The sequence below is a fragment of the Ambystoma mexicanum genome, chromosome 12 (assembly GCF_040938575.1).
Source record: "Ambystoma mexicanum isolate Mex_15411 chromosome 12, UKY_AmexF1_1, whole genome shotgun sequence".
NCBI classification, from domain to species: Eukaryota; Metazoa; Chordata; class Amphibia; order Caudata; family Ambystomatidae; genus Ambystoma; species Ambystoma mexicanum.
Genome location: NC_090936.1, coordinates 1,003,284,866 through 1,003,298,423, shown reverse-complemented (window position 1 = coordinate 1,003,298,423; position 13,558 = coordinate 1,003,284,866). Strand labels below are relative to the sequence as shown.

Below are 13,558 nucleotides of genomic sequence, written 5' to 3'. Positions count from 1 at the left end.
GAGCCCTCACTTCTTTTTTGACTCTTTCCAAATACGAAATAAACACAAGATTTAAATCTTCTATCACAATAAAACAACAGCAGTTTAGGATTTTAAGCCGCAACCCTATCGCACCCAAAGCAACAATCATACCAATTGACCAAGAAGCAGACCCACATAGAGCAAGGTGCTGAGATGGGAGTGGAATCTTTCACAGCTCCAAGTCCATTGAGTGCAGCATAAGGGACTGGGGCTGCTCAGAGCATGTACACATCGCAATCCTAATGTGGTGATCTCAATGGAATAAGGGCAGCGAGCCGGTCCTTGGAGATAGAGCTCTGATTACACATTTCTTTACATGGGCTCTTGGGTGCCAACTATTGATTTTCGCAACGGGGTCCAAAACGAAATTTTTATTTTCGCTATGACGGCACAAATTCCATCTCCAGAGCCAAAGCACACATTTTACAGCACATGTAGCAGCAGTAAATGGAAGAAAGCCATAGCATTACAGGCATGGCATGTCTAAATATAACCCCTCAGCAACAGTCGCCTAACCTGCTGAGGTGTGCCTGCAACATTCTGCTTTAGTATTCCCTACCTCTCCCATGCCCGCAAACCGCTTAAGCCGGTCCCCCATTCACACACCTCCCCAATCAAGGCTAAGGGGACAATGATGCAGCCTTCCCTCTTTGAAATGAGCAACACTTGCTAATTTTGCAAGCTGTGTACTAAGCTTTATTACGTCCGAGCCCAGCACGGGAGGAGCCAGAAGCCCTGCTTCGCCCAGTGATATCGAAGAGCATGTCACTGAATCTTTTATATTTCATGGTTTGTGGTTGTAGAAACTCCACGGGGCAACATAATACTCCTGCCCCCCCATTGTTTGAGGAGAACAGGGGCAAGTGTGCCCTCTATCCCCATGTACTCGTTGCCTATACCTGAAGCGCCCTTAATGGTTGCCTGGTCCGTGCAAAGCAGCGTAAGCGGCAGGGGGGAATAGGTACACGGTACAAATGCCCCAGAACTTCATGCACTCTGCCTTGCCCTCCACCCTTCTCTACCTTCGTTGAGAGTTTTCCCATTTTTAGAATACACTTTTCTTTTGCTGTCAAACGTTTTGCTAGGAATTGTCCCCAGTGTTTAGCGGCTGAACGTTGACCTCACTATATCTCCTCATTGGATAATCCTTCATTACCTCAACGGCCTTCTTCTTCGGCCTAGTACTTAAGAGGTATCAATCCGCATGACAGGGACCCTTTCCTTTTTTTTTTGTTGTTGCAGATTCCACGCTTTTCCACCAAGAGCCCAATACCCACAGATGAAGGTTTTCTAGTGTGGGAATCCCCCAGATTTCCCATCTACAGGTTCATCCCCCCCTGCAGAGCCGTATAGGAATCGCATATTTAGGAATGCACAGGTTCATCCCTTGCGCAGGGCCCAATAGAAATCCCAAGGATCTCCAGTGTACAGGTTCAACATTCCCAGCTAAGCCATCTAGAAATCCCTCATATCTCGCATGTATCGTTTCCTCCCTTCTTGCAAATCTAGTATGGAAATCCCCCAAATCTCCCAATTACAGGTTCATCCCTTCCGGCAAAGCTGCATATGCATCATCCAATATATCTCACAGGAGCCGATTCACCCCTCCCCGTGGAGCCCAATAGGAATCTTGCATATAGGAATGCCCAGGTTCATCCCGTCCGTCGTGCTCAATAGGAATGCCAAGGATCTTCAGTTTAAAGGCTCACCATTCCCCTCAGAGCCCTAGAGGAATCCCCCATATCTCCTGTGTTTCGTTTCCTCCATCCCTGCAAAGGTAGCAAAGGGACCTCAGATATCTGTCATTTATCGGCTCATCTCTCCACACAGAACTGTATAGGAATCCCATTGATCACCATGTGCAGGGTTATCCCTCCCTGCGAAGCCATATAGGCCTCATCCCATATATCTCTCAGGAACAGGTTAATCCCTTCCCGATGAGCCAATATACAAACCCCATAAATCTTCCCTGTGCAGGTTCATCCCTCTCCGCAGAGCCCTTTAAGAATCCCCCACATCTACTATATATCATTTCCCCCCACCCCCATGAGAATCCCACAGATCTCCCATGTATATGTTCATTCTTCTAGAGATCTCCCGTTTATAAGTTCATCCCTCAATTTAGAGCTGAATGGAATTTGCACACATTAGCATGTACATCCCTCCCCGTGCATCCCTACAGAAATCCCTCACATCTATGTGTCTGCTCATCCCTCCGAGCACAGCCGTATAGGAATAGCACACATAGGATTGAACATATTCCTCACTTCCCACTGAGCCCTACATGGATCTCACAGATCCCCAATGTTCATCCTTCCCAGCAGAGACCTTTAGGAATATAACAGATCCCCCATGTACAGGTTCACCCCTCCCCGCTCAGCTGCATAGGAATCCCTTGGGTCTCCCATTTTCAGGCTTCCCTGAAGAGCCCTATAGGAATATGCCAGATCTCCCATGTAAAGGTCCAGCCCTCCCCACCCAGCTGTGAAGGGATCCCTTGGATCTCCCATATTCATCCTTCCCTGAAGAGCCCTATAGGAATATACCAGATCTCCCCTGTAAAGGTCCATCCCTCCCCACCCAGCTGTGAAGGGATCCCTTGGATCTCCCATATTCATCCTTCCCTGAAGAGGAATATACAGATCTCTCATGTGCATGTCCATCCCTCCCCGCCCACCTGCATAGGAATCCCTTGGATCGCCCATATTCATCCTTCCCTGAAGAGCCCTATAGGAATATATAGATCTCCCATGTACAGGCCCACCCCTCCCCACCCAGCTGCTTAGGAATCCCTTTGATCTCCCATATTCATCCTTCCCTGAAGAGCCCTATAGGAATATACCAGATCTCCCATGTACAGGTTCATCCCTCCATGCCCAGCTGTATCGGAATCCCACGGATCACCCACGTCCATCCTTCCCTGCAGAATAGGAATATAACACATCTCCCATGTACAGGTCCATCCCTCCCTGCCCACCCGTGTAGGAATCCCTTGGCGCTCCCATATTCATCCTTCCCTGAAGAATCCCATAGGAATATTTCACATCTCCCATGTACAGGTCCATCCCTCCCTGCCCACCCGTATATGAATCCCACGGATCACCCATGTCCATCCTTCCCTGCAGACCCCTATATGAATATAACAGATCTCTCATGTACAGGTTCAACTCTCCCTGCCAAGTGGATAGGAATACCTTGGATCTCCCATGTTCATCCCTCCCTGCAGAGCCCTATAGGAATATAACATCTCCAATGTACAGGTTCGTCCCTCCCTTCCCAGCTGTATCGGAATCCCACGGATCACCCACGTCCATCCTTCCCTGCAGAATAGGAATATAACACATCTCCCATGTACAGGTCCATCCCTCCCTGCCCACCCGTGTAGGAATCCCTTGGCGCTCCCATATTCATCCTTCCCTGAAGAATCCCATAGGAATATTTCACATCTCCCATGTACAGGTCCATCCCTCCCTGCCCACCCGTATATGAATCCCACGGATCACCCATGTCCATCCTTCCCTGCAGACCCCTATATGAATATAACAGATCTCTCATGTACAGGTTCAACTCTCCCTGCCAAGTGGATAGGAATACCTTGGATCTCCCATGTTCATCCCTCCCTGCAGAGCCCTATAGGAATATAACATCTCCAATGTACAGGTTCGTCCCTCCCTTCCCAGCTGTATCGGAATCCCACGGATCACCCATGTCCATCCTTCCCTGCAGAGCCCAATAGGAAAATAGCAGATCTCCCATGTACAGGTACATTCCAGCCCACCGAGCTGTATAGGAAACCCACAGATCTCCCATGTTCATCCTTCTCCACTGAGCACTATATGAACATAAGATCTCTTATCCCTGCCCGCCCAGCTGTATAAGAATCCCTTGTCTCTCCCATATTCATCCTTCCCTGAAGAATCCCATAGGACTATACCAGATCTCCAATGTACAGGTCCACCCCTCCCCGCCCAGCTGTATAGGAATCCCTTGGATCTCTCGTGTAGTGGTTCATCCCTCCGCACTGAGTTATATAGGAATCCCTTGGAGCAGGTTTATCCCTCCTCCCGTTCTTGGATCCGTATTTTTTCACCTGCACACAATGGGTCAGAATCACACACAGGTGAATTCCTCCCCTCCCAAATGAGGCACTCACAGACCTCGAGGGCTTGGAACAACTATTACATAATTTGTTTGCATGCCCCTGTCCAACCAAGACTGCGTGAGATCTTTGTAGTGGCTTAATCCTGCAAGCCCCACGTCTTTAGACCACTCACACGCTCTTCTTCTCGTTTTTGATATGACGCCTTTTCAGTGTATCTTTCTCGCGTGTGTTTTTTACTGCCCTTCCTCTATTGATGTGAAAAAAATATGAGCGCTTTTCAGTCGATCCTTCCTGCAGTTGGGTGATAGTTTGCCACTGCTCATAGATGGCTTCTTGGTCTTGGGTTGTGATTGTTGCTCAGGGTGCGAAAGGAGCGTTTAAATGTATCCAAAACAAAAGGGGGCTCGTCCGGGATTTGAACCCGGGACCTCTCGCACCCAAAGCGAGAATCATACCCCTAGACCAACGAGCCAGCTGTGAGCAGAGCCATGAGCGAGCAGTCAGCCTTGTGGCGTGCCACATCAGCACTGCTTCCTATTTTACTGTTCATTTATGCATGATATTAAATGGGAGTTTTGTGTTGCAATCACAACTGATCGTTAATATCAGTTCACCCTCCTATTAAATTTAGAGGTGGAAAGACATTGCCCGTTTTGTTAATTTATGTACACAGTTTTGAAAAAAGAGGTGTCATTTTGCTGAAAGCAACTCTGACTCTGTACGATGCCCATCCCTGCCTGATCCTCTCCATGATCTCTAGCATCTTGCACTGCGCGATTGAAACATGAATAAGAGGATACTGCTCCAGTCTGTGGAAAAGTGGATCTGAGAGTCTTATGAAATTATGCACAGCAGCTGTGCAGTGGCTCGTTGGTCTAGGGGTATGATTCTCGCTTAGGGTGCGAGAGTTCCCGGGTTCAAATCCCGGACGAGCCCTCACTTCTTTTTTGACTCTTTCCAAATACGAAATAAACACAAGATTTAAATCTTCTATCACAATAAAACAACAGCAGTTTAGGATTTTAAGCCGCAACCCTATCGCACCCAAAGCAACAATCATACCAATTGACCAAGAAGCAGACCCACATAGAGCAAGGTGCTGAGATGGGAGTGGAATCTTTCACAGCTCCAAGTCCATTGAGTGCAGCATAAGGGACTGGGGCTGCTCAGAGCATGTACACATCGCAATCCTAATGTGGTGATCTCAATGGAATAAGGGCAGCGAGCCGGTCCTTGGAGATAGAGCTCTGATTACACATTTCTTTACATGGGCTCTTGGGTGCCAACTATTGATTTTCGCAACGGGGTCCAAAACGAAATTTTTATTTTCGCTATGACGGCACAAATTCCATCTCCAGAGCCAAAGCACACATTTTACAGCACATGTAGCAGCAGTAAATGGAAGAAAGCCATAGCATTACAGGCATGGCATGTCTAAATATAACCCCTCAGCAACAGTCGCCTAACCTGCTGAGGTGTGCCTGCAACATTCTGCTTTAGTATTCCCTACCTCTCCCATGCCCGCAAACCGCTTAAGCCGGTCCCCCATTCACACACCTCCCCAATCAAGGCTAAGGGGACAATGATGCAGCCTTCCCTCTTTGAAATGAGCAACACTTGCTAATTTTGCAAGCTGTGTACTAAGCTTTATTACGTCCGAGCCCAGCACGGGAGGAGCCAGAAGCCCTGCTTCGCCCAGTGATATCGAAGAGCATGTCACTGAATCTTTTATATTTCATGGTTTGTGGTTGTAGAAACTCCACGGGGCAACATAATACTCCTGCCCCCCCATTGTTTGAGGAGAACAGGGGCAAGTGTGCCCTCTATCCCCATGTACTCGTTGCCTATACCTGAAGCGCCCTTAATGGTTGCCTGGTCCGTGCAAAGCAGCGTAAGCGGCAGGGGGGAATAGGTACACGGTACAAATGCCCCAGAACTTCATGCACTCTGCCTTGCCCTCCACCCTTCTCTACCTTCGTTGAGAGTTTTCCCATTTTTAGAATACACTTTTCTTTTGCTGTCAAACGTTTTGCTAGGAATTGTCCCCAGTGTTTAGCGGCTGAACGTTGACCTCACTATATCTCCTCATTGGATAATCCTTCATTACCTCAACGGCCTTCTTCTTCGGCCTAGTACTTAAGAGGTATCAATCCGCATGACAGGGACCCTTTCCTTTTTTTTTTGTTGTGGCAGATTCCACGCTTTTCCACCAAGAGCCCAATACCCACAGATGAAGGTTTTCTAGTGTGGGAATCCCCCAGATTTCCCATCTACAGGTTCATCCCCCCCTGCAGAGCCGTATAGGAATCGCATATTTAGGAATGCACAGGTTCATCCCTTGCGCAGGGCCCTATAGAAATCCCAAGGATCTCCAGTGTACAGGTTCAACATTCCCAGCTAAGCCATCTAGAAATCCCTCATATCTCGCATGTATCGTTTCCTCCCTTCTTGCAAATCTAGTATGGAAATCCCCCAAATCTCCCAATTACAGGTTCATCCCTTCCGGCAAAGCTGCATATGCATCATCCAATATATCTCACAGGAGCCGATTCACCCCTCCCCGTGGAGCCCAATAGGAATCTTGCATATAGGAATGCCCAGGTTCATCCCGTCCGTCGTGCTCAATAGGAATGCCAAGGATCTTCAGTTTAAAGGCTCACCATTCCCCTCAGAGCCCTAGAGGAATCCCCCATATCTCCTGTGTTTCGTTTCCTCCATCCCTGCAAAGGTAGCAAAGGGACCTCAGATATCTGTCATTTATCGGCTCATCTCTCCACGCAGAACTGTATAGGAATCCCATTGATCACCATGTGCAGGGTTATCCCTCCCTGCGAAGCCATATAGGCCTCATCCCATATATCTCCCAGGAACAGGTTAATCCCTTCCCGATGAGCCAATATACAAACCCCATAAATCTTCCCTGTGCAGGTTCATCCCTCTCCGCAGAGCCCTTTAAGAATCCCCCACATCTACTATATATCATTTCCCCCCACCCCCATGAGAATCCCACAGATCTCCCATGTATATGTTCATTCTTCTAGAGATCTCCCGTTTATAAGTTCATCCCTCAATTTAGAGCTGAATGGAATTTGCACACATTAGCATGTACATCCCTCCCCGTGCATCCCTACAGAAATCCCTCACATCTATGTGTCTGCTCATCCCTCCGAGCACAGCCGTATAGGAATAGCACACATAGGATTGAACATATTCCTCACTTCCCACTGAGCCCTACATGGATCTCACAGATCCCCAATGTTCATCCTTCCCAGCAGAGACCTTTAGGAATATAACAGATCCCCCATGTACAGGTTCACCCCTCCCCGCTCAGCTGCATAGGAATCCCTTGGGTCTCCCATTTTCAGGCTTCCCTGAAGAGCCCTATAGGAATGTGCCAGATCTCCCATGTAAAGGTCCAGCCCTCCCCACCCAGCTGTGAAGGGATCCCTTGGATCTCCCATATTCATCCTTCCCTGAAGAGCCCTATAGGAATATACCAGATCTCCCCTGTAAAGGTCCATCCCTCCCCACCCAGCTGTGAAGGGATCCCTTGGATCTCCCATATTCATCCTTCCCTGAAGAGGAATATACAGATCTCTCATGTGCATGTCCATCCCTCACCGCCCAGCTGCATAGGAATCCCTTGGATCGCCCATATTCATCCTTCCCTGAAGAGCCCTATAGGAATATATAGATCTCCCATGTACAGGCCCACCCCTCCCCACCCAGCTTCTTAGGAATCCCTTTGATCTCCCATATTCATCCTTCCCTGAAGAGCCCTATAGGAATATACCAGATCTCCCATGTACAGGTTCATCCCTCCATGCCCAGCTGTATCGGAATCCCACGGATCACCCACGTCCATCCTTCCCTGCAGAATAGGAATATAACACATCTCCCATGTACAGGTCCATCCCTCCCTGCCCACCCGTGTAGGAATCCCTTGGCGCTCCCATATTCATCCTTCCCTGAAGAATCCCATAGGAATATTTCACATCTCCCATGTACAGGTCCATCCCTCCCTGCCCACCCGTATATGAATCCCACGGATCACCCATGTCCATCCTTCCCTGCAGACCCCTATATGAATATAACAGATCTCTCATGTACAGGTCCAACTCTCCCTGCCAAGTGGATAGGAATACCTTGGATCTCCCATGTTCATCCCTCCCTGCAGAGCCCTATAGGAATATAAGATCTCCAATGTACAGGTTCGTCCCTCCCTTCCCAGCTGTATCGGAATCCCACGGATCACCCATATCCATCCTTCCCTGCAGAGCCCAATAGGAAAATAGCAGATCTCCCATGTACAGGTACATCCCAGCCCACCGAGCTGTATAGGAAACCCACAGATCTCCCATGTTCATCCTTCTCCACTGAGCACTATATGAACATAAGATCTCTTATCCCTGCCCGCCCAGCTGTATAAGAATCCCTTGTCTCTCCCATATTCATCCTTCCCTGAAGAATCCCATAGGACTATACCAGATCTCCAATGTACAGGTCCACCCCTCCCCGCCCAGCTGTATAGGAATCCCTTGGATCTCTCGTGTAGTGGTTCATCCCTCCGCACTGAGCTATATAGGAATCCCTTGGAGCAGGTTTATCCCTCCTCCCGTTCTTGGATCCGTATTTTTTCACCTGCACACAATGGGTCAGAATCACACACAGGTGGATTCCTCCCCTCCCAAATGAGGCACTCACAGACCTCGAGGGCTTGGAACAACTATTACATAATTTGTTTGCATGCCCCTGTCCAACCAAGACTGCGTGTGATCTTTGTAGTGGCTTAATCCTGCAAGCCCCACGTCTTTAGACCACTCACACGCTCTTCTTCTTGTTTTTGATATGACGTCTTTTCAGTGTATCTTTCTCGCGTGTGTTTTTTTACTGCCCTTCCTCTATTGATGTGAAAAAAATATGAGCGCTTTTCAGTCGATCCTTCCTGCAGTTGGGTGATAGTTTGCCACTGCTCATAGATGGCTTCTTGGTCTTGGGTTGTGATTGTTGCTCAGGGTGCGAAAGGAGCGTTTAAATGTATCCAAAACAAAACGGGGCTCGTCCGGAATATGAACCCGGGACCTCTCGCACCCAAAGCGAGAATCATACCCCTAGACCAACGAGCCAGCTGTGAGCAGAGCCATGAGCGAGCAGTCAGCCTTGTGGCGTGCCACATCAGCACTGCTTCCTATTCTACTGTTCATTTATGCATGATATTAAATGGGAGTTTTGTGTTGCAATCACAACTGATCGTTAATTTCAGTTCACCCTCCTATTAAATTTAGAGGTGGAAAGACATTGCCCGTTTTGTTAATTTATGTACACAGTTTTGAAAAAAAGAGGTGTCATTTTGCTGAAAGCAACTCTGACTCTGTACGATGCCCCTCCCTGCCTGATCCTCTCCATGATCTCTAGCATCTTGCACTGCGCGATTGAAACATGAATAAGAGGATACTGCTCCAGTCTGTGGAAAAGTGGATCTGAGAGTCTTATGAAATTATGCACAGCAGCTGTGCAGTGGCTCGTTGGTCTAGGGGTATGATTCTCGCTTAGGGTGCGAGAGGTCCCGAGCCCTGTCTTCTTTTTTGACTCTTTCCAAATACGAAATAAACACAAGATTTAAATCTTCTATCACAATAAAAAAACAGCAGTTTAGGATTTGAAGCCGCAACCCTATCGCACCCAAAGCAACAATCATACCAATTGACCAAGAAGCAGACCAACATAGAGCAAGGTGCTGAGATGGGAGTGGAATCTTTCACAGCTCCAAGTCCATTGAGTGCAGCATAAGGGACTGGGGCTGCTCAGAGCATGTACACATCGCAATCCTAATGTGGTGAGCTCAATGGAATAAGGGCAGCGAGCCGGTCCTTGGAGATAGAGCTCTGATTACACATTTCTGTACATGGGCTCTTGGGTGCCAACTATTGATTTTCGCAACGGGGTCCAAAACGAAATTTTTATTTTCGCTATGACGGCACGAACTCCATCTCCAGGGCCAAAGCACACATTTTACAGCACATGTAGCAGCAGTAAATGGAAGAAAGCCATAGCATTACAGGCATGGCATGTCTAAATATAACCCCTCAGCAACAGTCGCCTAACCTGCTGAGGTGTGTCTGCAGCATTCTGCTTTAGTATTCCCTACCTCTCCCATGCCCGCAAACCGCTTAAGCCGGTCCCCCACTCACACACCTCCCCAATCAAGGCTAAGGGGACAATGATGCAGCCTTCCCTCTTTGAAATGAGCAACACTTGCTAATTTTGCAAGCTGTGTACTAAGCTTTATTAAGTCCGAGCCCAGCACGGGAGGAGCCAGAAGCCCTACTTCGCCCAGTGATATCGAAGAGCATGTCACTGAATCTTTTATATTTCATGGTTTGTGGTTGTAGAAACTCCACGGGGCAACATAATACTCCTGCCCCCCCATTGTTTGAGGAGAACAGGGGCAAGTGTGCCCTCTATCCTCATGTACTCGTTGCCTATACCTGAAGCGCCCTTAATGGTTGCCTGGTCCGTGCAAAGCAGCGTAAGCGGCAGGGGGGAATAGGTACACGGTACAAATGCCCCAGAACTTCATGCACTCTGCCTTGCCCTCCACCCTCCTCTACCTTCGTTGAGAGTTTTCCCATTTTTAGAATACACTTTTCTTTTGCTGTCAAACGTTTTGCTAGGAAGTGTCCCTAGTGTTTAGCGGCTGAACGTTGACCTCACAATATCTCCTCATTGGATAATCCTTCATTACCTCAACGGCCTTCTTCTTCGGCCTAGTACTTAAGAGGTATCAATCCGCATGACAGGGACCCTTTCCTTTTTTTTTTGTTGTGGCAGATTCCACGCTTTTCCACCAAAAGCCCAATACCCACAGATGAAGGTTTTCTAGTGTGGGAATCCCCCAGATTTCCCATCTACAGGTTCATCCCCCCCTGCAGAGCCGTATAGGAATCGCATATTTAGGAATGCACAGGTTAATCCCTTGCGCAGGGCCCTATAGAAATCCCAAGGATCTCCAGTGTACAGGTTCAACATTCCCAGCTAAGCCATCTAGAAATCCCTCATATCTCGCATGTATCGTTTCCTCCCTTCTTGCAAATCTAGTATGGAAATCCCCCAAATCTCCCAATTACAGGTTCATCCCTTCCGGCAAAGCTGCATATGCATCATCCAATATATCTCACAGGAGCCGATTCACCCCTCCCCGTGGAGCCCAATAGGAATCTTGCATATAGGAATGCCCAGGTTCATCCCGTCCGTCGTGCTCAATAGGAATGCCAAGGATCTTCAGTTTAAAGGCTCACCATTCCCCTCAGAGCCCTAGAGGAATCCCCCATATCTCCTGTGTTTCGTTTCCTCCATCCCTACAAAGGTAGCAAAGGGACCTCAGATATCTGTCATTTATCGGCTCATCTCTCCACACAGAACTGTATAGGAATCCCATTGATCACCATGTGCAGGGTTATCCCTCCCTGCGAAGCCATATAGGCCTCATCCCATATATCTCCCAGGAACAGGTTAATCCCTTCCCGATGAGCCAATATACAAACCCCATAAATCTTCCCTGTGCAGGTTCATCCCTCTCCGCAGAGCCCTTTAAGAATCCCCCACATCTACTATATATCATTTCCCCCCACCCCCATGAGAATCCCACAGATCTCCCATGTATATGTTCATTCTTCTAGAGATCTCCCGTTTATAAGTTCATCCCTCAATTTAGAGCTAAATGGAATTTGCACACATTAGCATGTACATCCCTCCCCGTGCATCCCTACAGAAATCCCTCACATCTATGTGTCTGCTCATCCCTCCGAGCACAGCCGTATAGGAATAGCACACATAGGATTGAACATATTCCTCACTTCCCACTGAGCCCTACATGGATCTCACAGATCCCCAATGTTCATCCTTCCCAGCAGAGACCTTTAGGAATATAACAGATCCCCCATGTACAGGTTCACCCCTCCCCGCTCAGCTGCATAGGAATCCCTTGGGTCTCCCATTTTCAGGCTTCCCTGAAGAGCCCTATAGGAATATGCCAGATCTCCCATGTAAAGGTCCAGCCCTCCCCACCCAGCTGTGAAGGGATCCCTTGGATCTCCCATATTCATCCTTCCCTGAAGAGCCCTATAGGAATATACCAGATCTCCCCTGTAAAGGTCCATCCCTCCCCACCCAGCTGTGAAGGGATCCCTTGGATCTCCCATATTCATCCTTCCCTGAAGAGGAATATACAGATCTCTCATTTGCATGTCCATCCCTCCCCGCCCACCTGCATAGGAATCCCTTGGATCGCCCATATTCATCCTTCCCTGAAGAGCCCTAAAGGAATATATAGATCTCCCATGTACAGGCCCACCCCTCCCCACCCAGCTGCTTAGGAATCCCTTTGATCTCCCATATTCATCCTTCCCTGAAGAGCCCTATAGGAATATACCAGATCTCCCATGTACAGGTTCATCCCTCCATGCCCAGCTGTATCGGAATCCCACGGATCACCCACGTCCATCCTTCCCTGCAGAATAGGAATATAACACATCTCCCATGTACAGGGCCATCCCTCCCTGCCCACCCGTATATGAATCCCACGGATCACCCATGTCCATCCTTCCCTGCAGACCCCTATATGAATATAACAGATCTCTCATGTACAGGTTCAACTCTCCCTGCCAAGTGGATAGGAATACCTTGGATCTCCCATGTTCATCCCTCCCTGCAGAGCCCTATAGGAATATAACATCTCCAATGTACAGGTTCGTCCCTCCCTTCCCAGCTGTATCGGAATCCCACGGATCACCCATGTCCATCCTTCCCTGCAGAGCCCAATAGGAAAATAGCAGATCTCCCATGTACAGGTACATCCCAGCCCACCGAGCTGTATAGGAAACCCACAGATCTCCCATGTTCATCCTTCTCCACTGAGCACTATATGAACATAAGATCTCTTATCCCTGCCCGCCCAGCTGTATAAGAATCCCTTGTCTCTCCCATATTCATCCTTCCCTGAAGAATCCCATAGGACTATACCAGATCTCCAATGTACAGGTCCACCCCTCCCCGCCCAGCTGTATAGGAATCCCTTGGATCTCTCGTGTAGTGGTTCATCCCTCCGCACTGAGCTATATAGGAATCCCTTGGAGCAGGTTTATCCCTCCTCCCGTTCTTGGATCCGTATTTTTTCACCTGCACACAATGGGTCAGAATCACACACAGGTGAATTCCTCCCCTCCCAAATGAGGCACTCACAGACCTCGAGGGCTTGGAACAACTATTACATAATTTGTTTGCATGCCCCTGTCCAACCAAGACTGCGTGTGATCTTTGCAGTGGCTTAATCCTGCAAGCCCCACGTCTTTAGACCACTCACACGCTCTTCTTCTCGTTTTTGATATGACGCCTTTTCAGTGTATCTTTCTCGCGTGTGTTTTTTACTGCCCTTCC

At 48.4% G+C, this 13,558-nt stretch overlaps 1 non-coding gene across 1 annotated transcript; it reads right to left on the bottom strand.

The window, feature by feature from the left end:
- Positions 1–4,523: 4,523 nt before the first annotated feature.
- On the bottom strand, positions 4,524–4,595 carry TRNAP-UGG (transfer RNA proline (anticodon UGG)). Its single transcript has one exon. It is a non-coding gene; the product is annotated as a tRNA-Pro (tRNA).
- Positions 4,596–13,558: the final 8,963 nt, after the last annotated feature.